The 10,446-nt window shown below is 44.9% G+C and overlaps 1 pseudogene; it reads left to right on the forward strand.

Moving 5' to 3' along the window:
- Positions 1–10,057: 10,057 nt before the first annotated feature.
- Positions 10,058–10,175, forward strand: LOC126238182 (5S ribosomal RNA; annotated as a pseudogene).
- Positions 10,176–10,446: the final 271 nt, after the last annotated feature.

Below are 10,446 nucleotides of genomic sequence, written 5' to 3' on the forward strand. Positions count from 1 at the left end.
TCACAGCAACGTTTAACCAGGCAACGCCGGTCAACTGCTGTTTGTGTATGAGAAATCGGTAGGAAACTTTCCTCCTGTCAGCACGTTGTAGGTGTCGCCACCGGCACCAACCTTGTGTGAATGCTCTGAAAAGCTAATCATTTGCATATCACAGCATCTTCTTCCTGTCGGTTAAATTTCGAGTCTGTAGCATGTCATCTTCATGGTGTAGCAATTTTAATGGCCAGTAGTGTAGAATTCGCAATGCAGTTCTTATGAAGGAGAGTACGTATATCTCATAATAACAGTTATTTAATTGTAATTTGTGTTGTTTTGTATCATAAATCTATAAATCTTATTCGCTATTTTCCCTTTTTGACAATATGTAAAATACCGTATGTGCCTGTAACCAACTAACGGTTTTTTTATATTCATGTTGTAGGTAACGTTATTCATCTTGTTATAGAAGGCTATCTAGTAATGTCGCCGTCAGCGAGACATTATACAATAATATTCCTTCCTTAGTTGTCAATCATCCTAACCTTCAGTCACCACAGCGATCCATCTCAACAGCTTTACCTTCTGGTTGAAAATGGTTCAAATGGCTCTGAGCACTATGCGACTTAACTTCTGAGGTCATCAGTTCTAGGCGTAGAACTTAGAACTAATTAAACCTAACTAACCTAAGGACATCACACACATCCACGCCCGAGGCAGGATTCGAATGTGCGACCGTAGCGGTCGCTTGGCTCCAGACTGTAGCGCCTAGAACCGCACGGCCACTCCAGCCGGCTTACCTTCTGGTGTAACCAATGATATCTACGTAACAAGCAATAATTATATCATAACCACCCAAACATTCTGTCCTTGAGACCGCTACCTAACAATCTACAACCGTCCAGTCATCTTAAGGAAAACAGTAACGTACATAGCCTGAACACTCGGGCAAGAACGGAGATCTCCTGTTACTAACCGACCGAAGGAAAGCCCATTGTAGACTAAGACTACTTTCTGCGCGAATACGGCGACCGACCCCCCCATGAACAATGGACCTTGACGCTGGTGGGGAGGCTTGCGTGCCTCAATGATCCAGATGTCCGTACCGTAGGTGCAACCACAACGGCGGGGTATCTGTTGAGGGGCCAGACAAACGTGTGGTTCCTGAAGAGGGGCAGCAGCATTTTCAGTAGTTGCAGGGGCAACAGTCTGGATTATTGACTGATCTGGCCTTGTAACAATAACCAAAACGGCCTTGCTGTGCTGGTACTGCGAACGGCTGAAAGCAAGGGGAAACTACAGCCGTAATTTTTCCCGAGGGCATGCAGCTTTACTGTATGGCTAAATGATGATGACGTCCTCTCCGGTAAAATATTCCGGAGGTAAAATAGTCCCCCATTCGGATCTCCGGGCGGGGACTACTCAAGAGGACGTTGTTATCAGGAGAAAGAAAACTGGCGTTTTACGGATCGGAGCGTGGAATGTCAGATCCCTTAATCGAGCAGGTAGGTTAGAAAATTTAAAAAGGGAAATGGATAGGTTAAAGTTAGATATAGTGGGAATTAGTGAAGTTCGGTGGCAGGAGGAACAAGACTTTTGCTCAGGTGAATACAGGGTTATAAATACAAAATCAAAGAGAGGTAATGCAGGAGTGGGTTTAATAATAAATAAAAAAATAGGCGTGCGGGTAAGCTACCTCAAACACCATAGTGAACGCATTAGTGTGGCCAGGATAGACACGAAGCCCACGCCCACTACAGTAGTACAAGGTTATATGCCAACTAGCTCTGCAGATGATGAATAAATTGATGAAATGTATGATGAGATAAAAGAAATTATTCAGATAGTGAAGGGAGACGAAAATTTAATAGTCATGGGTGACTGGAATTCGAGTGTAGGAAAAGGGAGAGAAGGAAACATAGTAGGTGAATATAGATTGGGGGTAAGAAATGAAAGAGGAAGCCGTCTGGTAGAATTTTGCACAGAGCATAACTTAATCATAGCTAACACTTGGTTCAAGAATCATAAAAGAAGGCTGTATACATGGAAGAATCCTGCAGATACTAAAAGGTATCACATAGATTATATAATGGTAAGACAGAGATGTAGGAACCAGGTTTTAAATTGTAAGACATTTCCAGAGGCAGATGTGGACTCTGACCACAATCTATTGGTTATGAACTGCAGATTAAAATTGAAGAAACTGCAAAAAGATGGGAATCTACGGAGATGGGACCTGGATAAACTGAAAGAACCAGAGGTTGTACAGAGGTTCAGGGAGGGCATAAGGGAACAATTGACAGCAGTGGGGGAAAGAAGTACAGTAGAAGAAGAATGGGTAGCTCTGAGGGATGAAATAGTGAAGGCAGTAGAGGATCAAGTAGGTAAAAAGACGAGGGCTAGTAGAAATCCTTGGGTAACAGAAGAAATATCGAATTTAATTGATGAAAGAAGAAAATATAAAAATGCAGTAAATGAAGCAGGCAAAAAGGAATACAAACGTCTCAAAAATGAGATCGACGGGAAGTGCAAAATGGCTAAGCAGGGATGGCTAGAGGACAAATGTAAGGATGAGAGGCTTATCTCACGAGGCGTAAGATAGATACTGCCTACAGGAAAATTAAAGAGATCTTTGGAGAAAAGAGAACCACTTGTATGAATATCAAGAGCTCAGATGGAAACCCAGTTCTAACCAAAGAAGTGAAAGCAGAAAGATGGAAGAGTATATAGAGGGTCTATACAAGGGCGATGTACTTGAGGACAATATTATAGAAATGGAAGAGAATGTAGATGAAGAGAAAATGGGAGATACGATACTGCGTGAAGAGTTTGACAGAGCACTGAAAGACCTAAGTCGAAACAAGGCCCCGGGAGTAGACAACATTCCAATAGAACTACTGACGGCCTTGGGAGAGCCAGTTCTGACAAAACTCTACCATCTGGTGAGAAAGATGTATGAGACAGGCGAAGTACCCTCAGACTTCAAGAAGAGTATAATAATTACAATCCCAAAGAAAGCAGGTGTTGACAGATGTGAAAATTACCGAGCTATCAGTTTCAGCTGCAAAATACTAACGCGAATTCTTTACAGACGAATGGGAAAACTGGTAGAAGCCGACATCGGGGAAGATCAGTTTGGATTCCGTAGAAATATTGGAACACGTGAGGCAATACTGACCTTCCGACTTATCTTAGAAGAAAGATTAAGGAAAGGCAAACCTACGTTTCTAGCATTTATAGACTTAGAGAAAGCTTTTTACAATGTTAACTGGAACACTCTCTTTCAAATTCTAAAGGCGGCAGGGGTAAAATACAGGAAGCGAAAGGCTATTTACAATTTGTACAGAAACCAGATGGCAGTTATAAGAGTCGAGGGGCATGAAAGGGAGGCAGTGGTTGGGAAGGGAGTGAGACAGGGTTGTAGCCTCTCCCCAATGTTATTCAATCTGTATATTGAGCAAGCAGTAAAGGAAACAAAAGAAACATTCGGAGTAGGTATTAAAATCCATGGAGAAGAAATAAAAACTTTGAGGTTCGCCGATGACATTGTAATTCTGTCAGAGACAGCAAAGGACTTGGAAGAGCAGTTGAACGGAATGGCCAGTATCTTGAAAGGAGGATATAAGATTAACATCAACAAAAGCAAAACGAGGATAATGGAATGTAGTCGAATTAAGTCGGGTGATGCTGAGGAAGTTAGATTAGGAAATGAGACACGTAAAGTAGTAAAGTGGTTTTGCTGTTTGGGGAGCAAAATAACTGATGATGGTCGAAGTAGAGAGGATATAAAATGTAGACTGGCAATGGCAAGGAAAGAGTTTCTGAAGAAGAGAAATTTGTTAACATCGAGTATAGATTTAAGTGTCAGGAAGACGTTTCTGAAAGTATATGGAGTATAGCCATGTATGAAAGTGAAACATGGACGATAAATAGTTTGGACAGGAAGAGAATAGAAGCTTTCGAAATGTGGTGCTACAGAAGAATGCTGAAGATTAGATGGGTAGATCACATAACCAATGTGGAGGTATTGGGGAGAAGAGGAGTTTGTGGCACAACTTGACGAGAAGAAGAGATCGGTTGGTAGGACATGTTCTGAGGCATCAAGGGATCACAAATTTAGCATTGGAGGGCAGCGTGGAGGGTAAAAATCGTAGAGGGAGACCAAGAGATGAATACACTAGGCAGATTCAGAAGGATGTAGGTTGCAGTAGGTACTGGGAGATGAAGAAACTTGCACAGGATAGAGTAGCATGGAGAGCTGCATCAAACCAGTCTCAGGACTGAAGATCACAACAGCAACAACGGCGACCGAATCCTTCGATCGTCATTCATACGTACAACGTAATCGTCCGACCGATCCTCTTCTACGCAGTTTTCACAAACCTGTGGCCCTCTCGGATTTACCGTTTCTTTCAAACCCTGGAACAACCCGCATTGCGTTTTGCTTTCTGTGTCCGGCTACCTTCCACCAACTTCACTCAGCACTGAATCTTGAAGGTTCCACATCTCCAAGAAGAAACCTAGAACAACTCCGTCTGCTGTACGTTTTCCATAGATCTGAACCCCACCGCCCTACAGCGAAGCCCACGCTCGAGAAGGCTGGCCTGCTGGTGCGGCGCCCTTCCTTGCACCTGCTGACACTCCGCACCCTTCCACATTGTCATTCCAGTCGACCCTCTCTCTTAGAACGTGAAACCATCCGCCCTAGGCCTACCCACACCATCAGCTCTTACCTACCCTACACCTTCCACCCCAAAATAATATGGCTACGCTCGCGACGACCAAGCACGGTGGAAGTGGTATACCTCTCATCAGAACGACAGTCGTTTCTTTTTATCATCTTCAGTTTTGGTAGTCACATTTTCGTTGTTTGGTATCTCTGTCGCACAGTAGGTATCGACCGGACACCCTGTATTTTCCTCCGTCCTGTCCCTCTTCTTTAATCTGTTGCTTACAATGATTGTTTGTCTTCCAGCATTCCAAGAATTTTTCTTTTTTTTCTCACTTCCCCGCAGTCTTCCCTTCGACGACTTCACGCTGCAGCCGGCCGGGGTGGCCGAGCGGTTCTAGGCGCTACCAGTCTGGAACCGCGCGACTGCTACGGTCGCACGTTCGAATCCTGCCTCGGGCATGGATGTGTGTGATGTCCTTATGTTAGTTAGTTTTAAGTAGTTCTAAGTTCTAGAAGACTGATGATCTCAGAAGTTAAGTCCCATAGTGCTCAGAACCATTTGAGCCTTCACGCTGCAGGAAATTTCTTCGCTGACAACACACATGGCGAATGTCTTTCTTAATTCTGTCAGAGTTCTTTTTGCTGTCCACAAATCTTTTACTTTTTCAAAGCTGTTTTTACCCATAGATTTTGTACTTCTTATTTTCTTCAAACAGATTTCTTTTGTTCTAAGCTCTGTCTTCTAGAAAGTGTTTGACATAAACTTGGCCGATTCTCATCATTCTGGTCATTACTACATTTATCCTCATTCAGTACTGTTTCCGGTTTTTCTACACTCTAAATCGTAAATTTTAGTTCTTCCTCTGATACTGCCAACGCTGCTTGTTCATCTGCATTATTACTTCTCTCTGTCCTTTCTTCCCCTACTACACCTCTTTCATTTTCTAACTCTTTTTCTTTTAGGTGCTCAGCAACAGTATTGAAAAACGTTGTGCAAAGACAATATCTTTGAACACCACCGCTTCGAATCCCACTTGTAATCCCTCCCTTTCCTAATCGGCCTACTGTGTTTCGATATATTTGACCGTGATCGCATTAAATTTTATAGTGAGTACGGGTATCGTTTGCTGGCTCAGTGACCGAGCGGTTCTAGGCGCTTCAGTCCCTAACCTCGCAGCTGCTACGATCGCAGTTTCGAATCCTGCCTCGGGCACGGATGTGTGTGAAGTCCTTAGGTTAGTTAGGTTTTAGTAGTTCTAAGTCTAGTGGACTGATGACCTCAGATGTTAAGTCCCATAGCGCTTAGAGCCATTTGAACGGGTATCGTTGCCGAAGGAAAATAACACCGGTTGGTTGGAGAAAAGTGTGCAACAGACTTTTCTGAAGGAAGAATCTATTCTAAACTTAAGCTAAAAACTGACGATAATTTTGAAATGCGTGGAATACAGTGCAATCGCTCATGAACCGCACAGGGGGGAAAAGGGTACCACGTAATATTTACCACAAAAATTACTGATACTTCAAAGAAGACGCTGATTAGCTAAAAAGTGGATAATTAAACGGTCGCCAACCCGCTAGGGCAATGGATCTGAAGAATCTTAAGAAATGTAATAGCAAAAAATTTCAAGTAAATAATCAGTGGCATGCAACAGGTTGTCAGGCTTTTCCACAGCACAACAATTCAATAGAAAAAATCAGAAAACACCGAGTTTGCAGTTACTTAATGCGAAATACTAAATTTTGAAAGTAAAGTTCAATGGAGTTACAGGTTAAAGAAGTATAACTAAAACTTTGTTATGTAAAAAAATTACTTTCAGTAAACTCAGTGTAACGTAACGCAAAATTTAGAAAGAGACAAACAATTTACATTTGATTATTGAAAGATTGAACTGAATTTACTTTGAGCAAACAGGCAACTGATTTTACTTTTAATGTAACAACAATCAAATATATACCGAGACAGGAGAAGTTACTCGCTAAGCTAACTACAGAATAAATGGAATTGCGCACTCTTAATTTGTGCTCTATCTTTAGTTATTAGTTTTGCCAGTGAAATTTTTCGTTACTTTAAGTGAATGAAGTTAATACTAAGATTTGAAAATTAGCTTAGCCACTGTTATGCGGTACAAGAATGAACATTTTCTGAGGCATAAAATTTAGACTGAAACTGGTCATTAACAAACACAAAAAACTCTAAATAGTTAATCAATTTTCATATTCTTACGAAACTCGGTGAGGGCGTGGAAAGGAGAGGGAAAGCATGGAACCCTATGGTTCCCCCTTAACACGTCAGAAACGTAACGGTTGCTGTCCAAGTAACCGGTTACACGAGTCACAGGCGGTCGTGTTGTGCATACAGTGGCACGCATTACATGGCACTAGGTGTTGAGTCTGTATGACGATGGCGAATGCAGCTGTGGCGTCGTCCTTTCTATTAGGAGCCTCCACACGCGGACAAAGAACAGGACCCCTGTGACTCTGTGCTCAGAAGCCGGACCCGCCTGAGAGGACGGCGTGGTGTCTGTCTGGTCTGTGGCTCCAGCGTCCAGCGCTGTCGTTGGGCGCCCCCCCCCCCCCCCCCCAGCCGGTGCGCCTCTCTCTTTCTCTCTCTCCGTCCCTCTCACTCTCTCTCTCTCTGCTGCCGCGTCGAGGGAGGCGCCGACCACCGTGCTGGCTGTCGCCGGTGCTCCTGACGTCACCACAAAGTCTGTGTGGACAAATGCCCTGCTCCAGACAAGCCGTTTCCATGCTCAAGGACGACGGTTCAATCCCGCGTCCGGCCATCCTGATTTAGGTTTTCCGTGATTTCCCTAGATCACTTCAGGCAAATGCCGGGATGGTTCCTTCGAAAGGGCACGGCCGATTTCCTTCCACATCCTTCCCTAATCCAAGCTTGTGCTCCGTCTCTAATGACCTCGTTGTCGACGGGACGTTAAACACTAATTTCCTCCTCCTCCATGCTCAAGGTGCGGGACTCAGCTGTAGGATCCTGGACGGTCGAGCAAATATACATCTGTGCTGTAGGGCAGTAGCGGAGTGGAACCGTCGAGATGTTGCATGAGATGAGCACTGCCATACTCATCCCATCTATTCCATATTCCCACGACAGTCGCTGTATGCTTTCTATAAATATTTGTCTATAAATGAAAATACTGAATAATGTTTTCCCAAAACCTTTCATTTTGCGGAACATGTACTTCAGACATCTTGTTCTACTGCTGAGCAGTACTGACTCTTGGTTGGTCCTGTGTTCCGTATGTGAACAGTATCGTGAAAAAGATCTTTAATCTTAAAGAAATACTGGATTTGAAAAAAATGAGAATGAATATAATTAAATACCGGAAGAAACTAATTGTGTGCTCAGTGGAAACTACACTCATGTTCAGAAAGAACAGAACATCTCGAATGACTAGAGATAGGACGTTCATATTCACAGCACATGTACACTACTGGCCATTAAAATTGCTACACCAAGAAGAAATGCAGATAATAAACGGGTATTCATTGGACAAATATATTTTACTAGAACTGACATGTAATTACATTTTCACGCAATTTGGGTGCATAGATCCTGAGAAATCAGTACCCAGAATAACCACCTCTGGCCGTAATAACGGCCTTGTTACGCCTGGGCATTGAGTCAAACAGAGCTTGGATGGCGTGTACCGGTACAGCTGCCCATGCAGCTTGAACACGATACCACAGTTCATCAAGAGTAGTGACTGGCGTATTGTGACGAGCCAGTTGCTCGGCCACCATTGACCAGACGTTTTCAATTGGTGAGAGATCTGGAGAATGTGCTGGCCAGGGCAGCAGTCGAACATTTTCTATATCCAGAAAGGCCCGTGCAGGACATGCAACATGCGGTCGTGCATTATCCTTCTGAAATGTAGGATTTCGCAGGGGTCGAATGAAGGGTAGAGCCACGGGTCGTAACACATCTGAAATGTAACGTCAACTGTTCAAAGTGCCGTCAATGCGAATAAGAGGTGACCGAGACGTGTAACCAAAGGCACTGCATACCATCACGCCGGGTGATACGCCAGTATGGCGATGACGAATAGATGCTTCCAATGTGCGTTCACCGCGATGTCGCCAAACACGTATGCGACCATCATGATGCTGTAAACAGAACCTGGATTCATCCGAAAAAATGACATTTTGCCAATCGTGCAGCCAGTTTCGTCGTCGAGTACACTATCGCAGACGCTCCTGTCTGTGATGCAGCGTCAAGGGTAACCGCAGCCGTGGTCTCCGAGCTGATAGTCCATGCTGCTGCAAACGTCGTCGAACTGTTCGTGCAGATGGTTGTTGTCTTGCAAACGTCCCCATCTGTTGACTCAGGGATCGAGACGTGGCTGCACGATCCGTTACAGCCATGCGAATAAGATGCCTGTCATCTCGACTGCTAGTGATACGAGGCCATTGGGATCCAGCAAGGCGTTCCGTATTACCCTCCTGAACCCACGGATTCCATATTCTGCTAACAGTCATTGGATCTCGACCAACGCGAGCAGCAATGTTGCGATACGATAAACCGCAATCGCGATAGGCTACAATCCGACCTTTATCGAAGTCGGAAACGGGATGGTACTCATTTCTCCTTCTTACACGAGGCATCACAACAACGTTTCACCCGGCAACGCCGCTCAACTGCTGTTTGTGTATGAGAAATCGGTTGGAAACTTTCCTCATGTCTTCACGTTTTAGGTGTCACCACCGGCGCCAGCCTTGTGTGAATTCTCGGAAAAGCTAATCATTTGCGTAGCACAGCTTCTTCTTCCTGTCTGTTACATTTCGCGTCTGTAGCACGTCATCTTCGTCGTGTAGTAATTTTAAAGGCCAGTAGTGTGCATTAGTACTTTCTGCAGAAATAGTTACCACCTGAACCATGTTGGCCCGCGGGTTCAAGTTCAACATCGATATCGCGGCGCAACACAACCTACCGGTAAAATGTGTCTGTGGCTCTCGTTGTCGCTGTAAACCGAAGGCAATGGATCCGTGTGGGTCGAGCAGACGTGCAGGATGTCTCGCAGACGTATGCGCGAAACGAACCGTCAAATCAGTGAGTTTGAAAGAGGGCTTATTATGGACATGAGAGATTGTGATGCAGCCACCCGGGAACTGCTGCTCGTGTGGGATGAAATGTTTCGGTAGTGCAACGGGTGTGTACAGAATGGTTCACGGAAGGTCGTAGAACAGGTCGAGATGGGTCAGGTCGAACCACTCATGCCGCCCTCGAGAAGATCAACACCTCATCCGAATAGCATTGCAGGACACATATGCGTCCTTCCCGGTTCTCGCGCAGCAGTGGAACAGTGTAACACATCGTACACTATCAGGGGTGACAGTCCGTCGCCGTTTATTACCTGCGCTTCGTCCACTTTTCCATCTACCTAAGACGAATGTGGCAACGGCCTTGCCGCAGTGGATACACCGGTTCCCGTGAAATCACCGAAGTTAAGCGCTGTCGGGCGTGGTCGGCACTTGGATGGGTGACCATCCAGGCCGCCAAGCGCTGTTGCCATTTTCCGGGGTGCACTCAGCCTCGTGATGCCAATTGAGGAGTTACTCGACCGAATAGTAGCGGCTTCGGTCAAGAACACCATCATAACGACCGGGAGAGCGGTGTGCTGACCCCATGTCCCTCCTAGCCGCATCCTCCTCTGAGGATGACGCGGAGGTCGGATGGTTCCGATGGGCCACTTGTGGCCTGTAGAGCGAGTGGTTTTCTCATGACGAATGTGCGGAGACTTTTTAGACTACTGTTGTGTATGGAACGACATCAGTGGAGACAG

This window comes from Schistocerca nitens, chromosome 2 (genome assembly GCF_023898315.1).
Source record: "Schistocerca nitens isolate TAMUIC-IGC-003100 chromosome 2, iqSchNite1.1, whole genome shotgun sequence".
Classification (NCBI taxonomy): Eukaryota; Metazoa; Arthropoda; class Insecta; order Orthoptera; family Acrididae; genus Schistocerca; species Schistocerca nitens.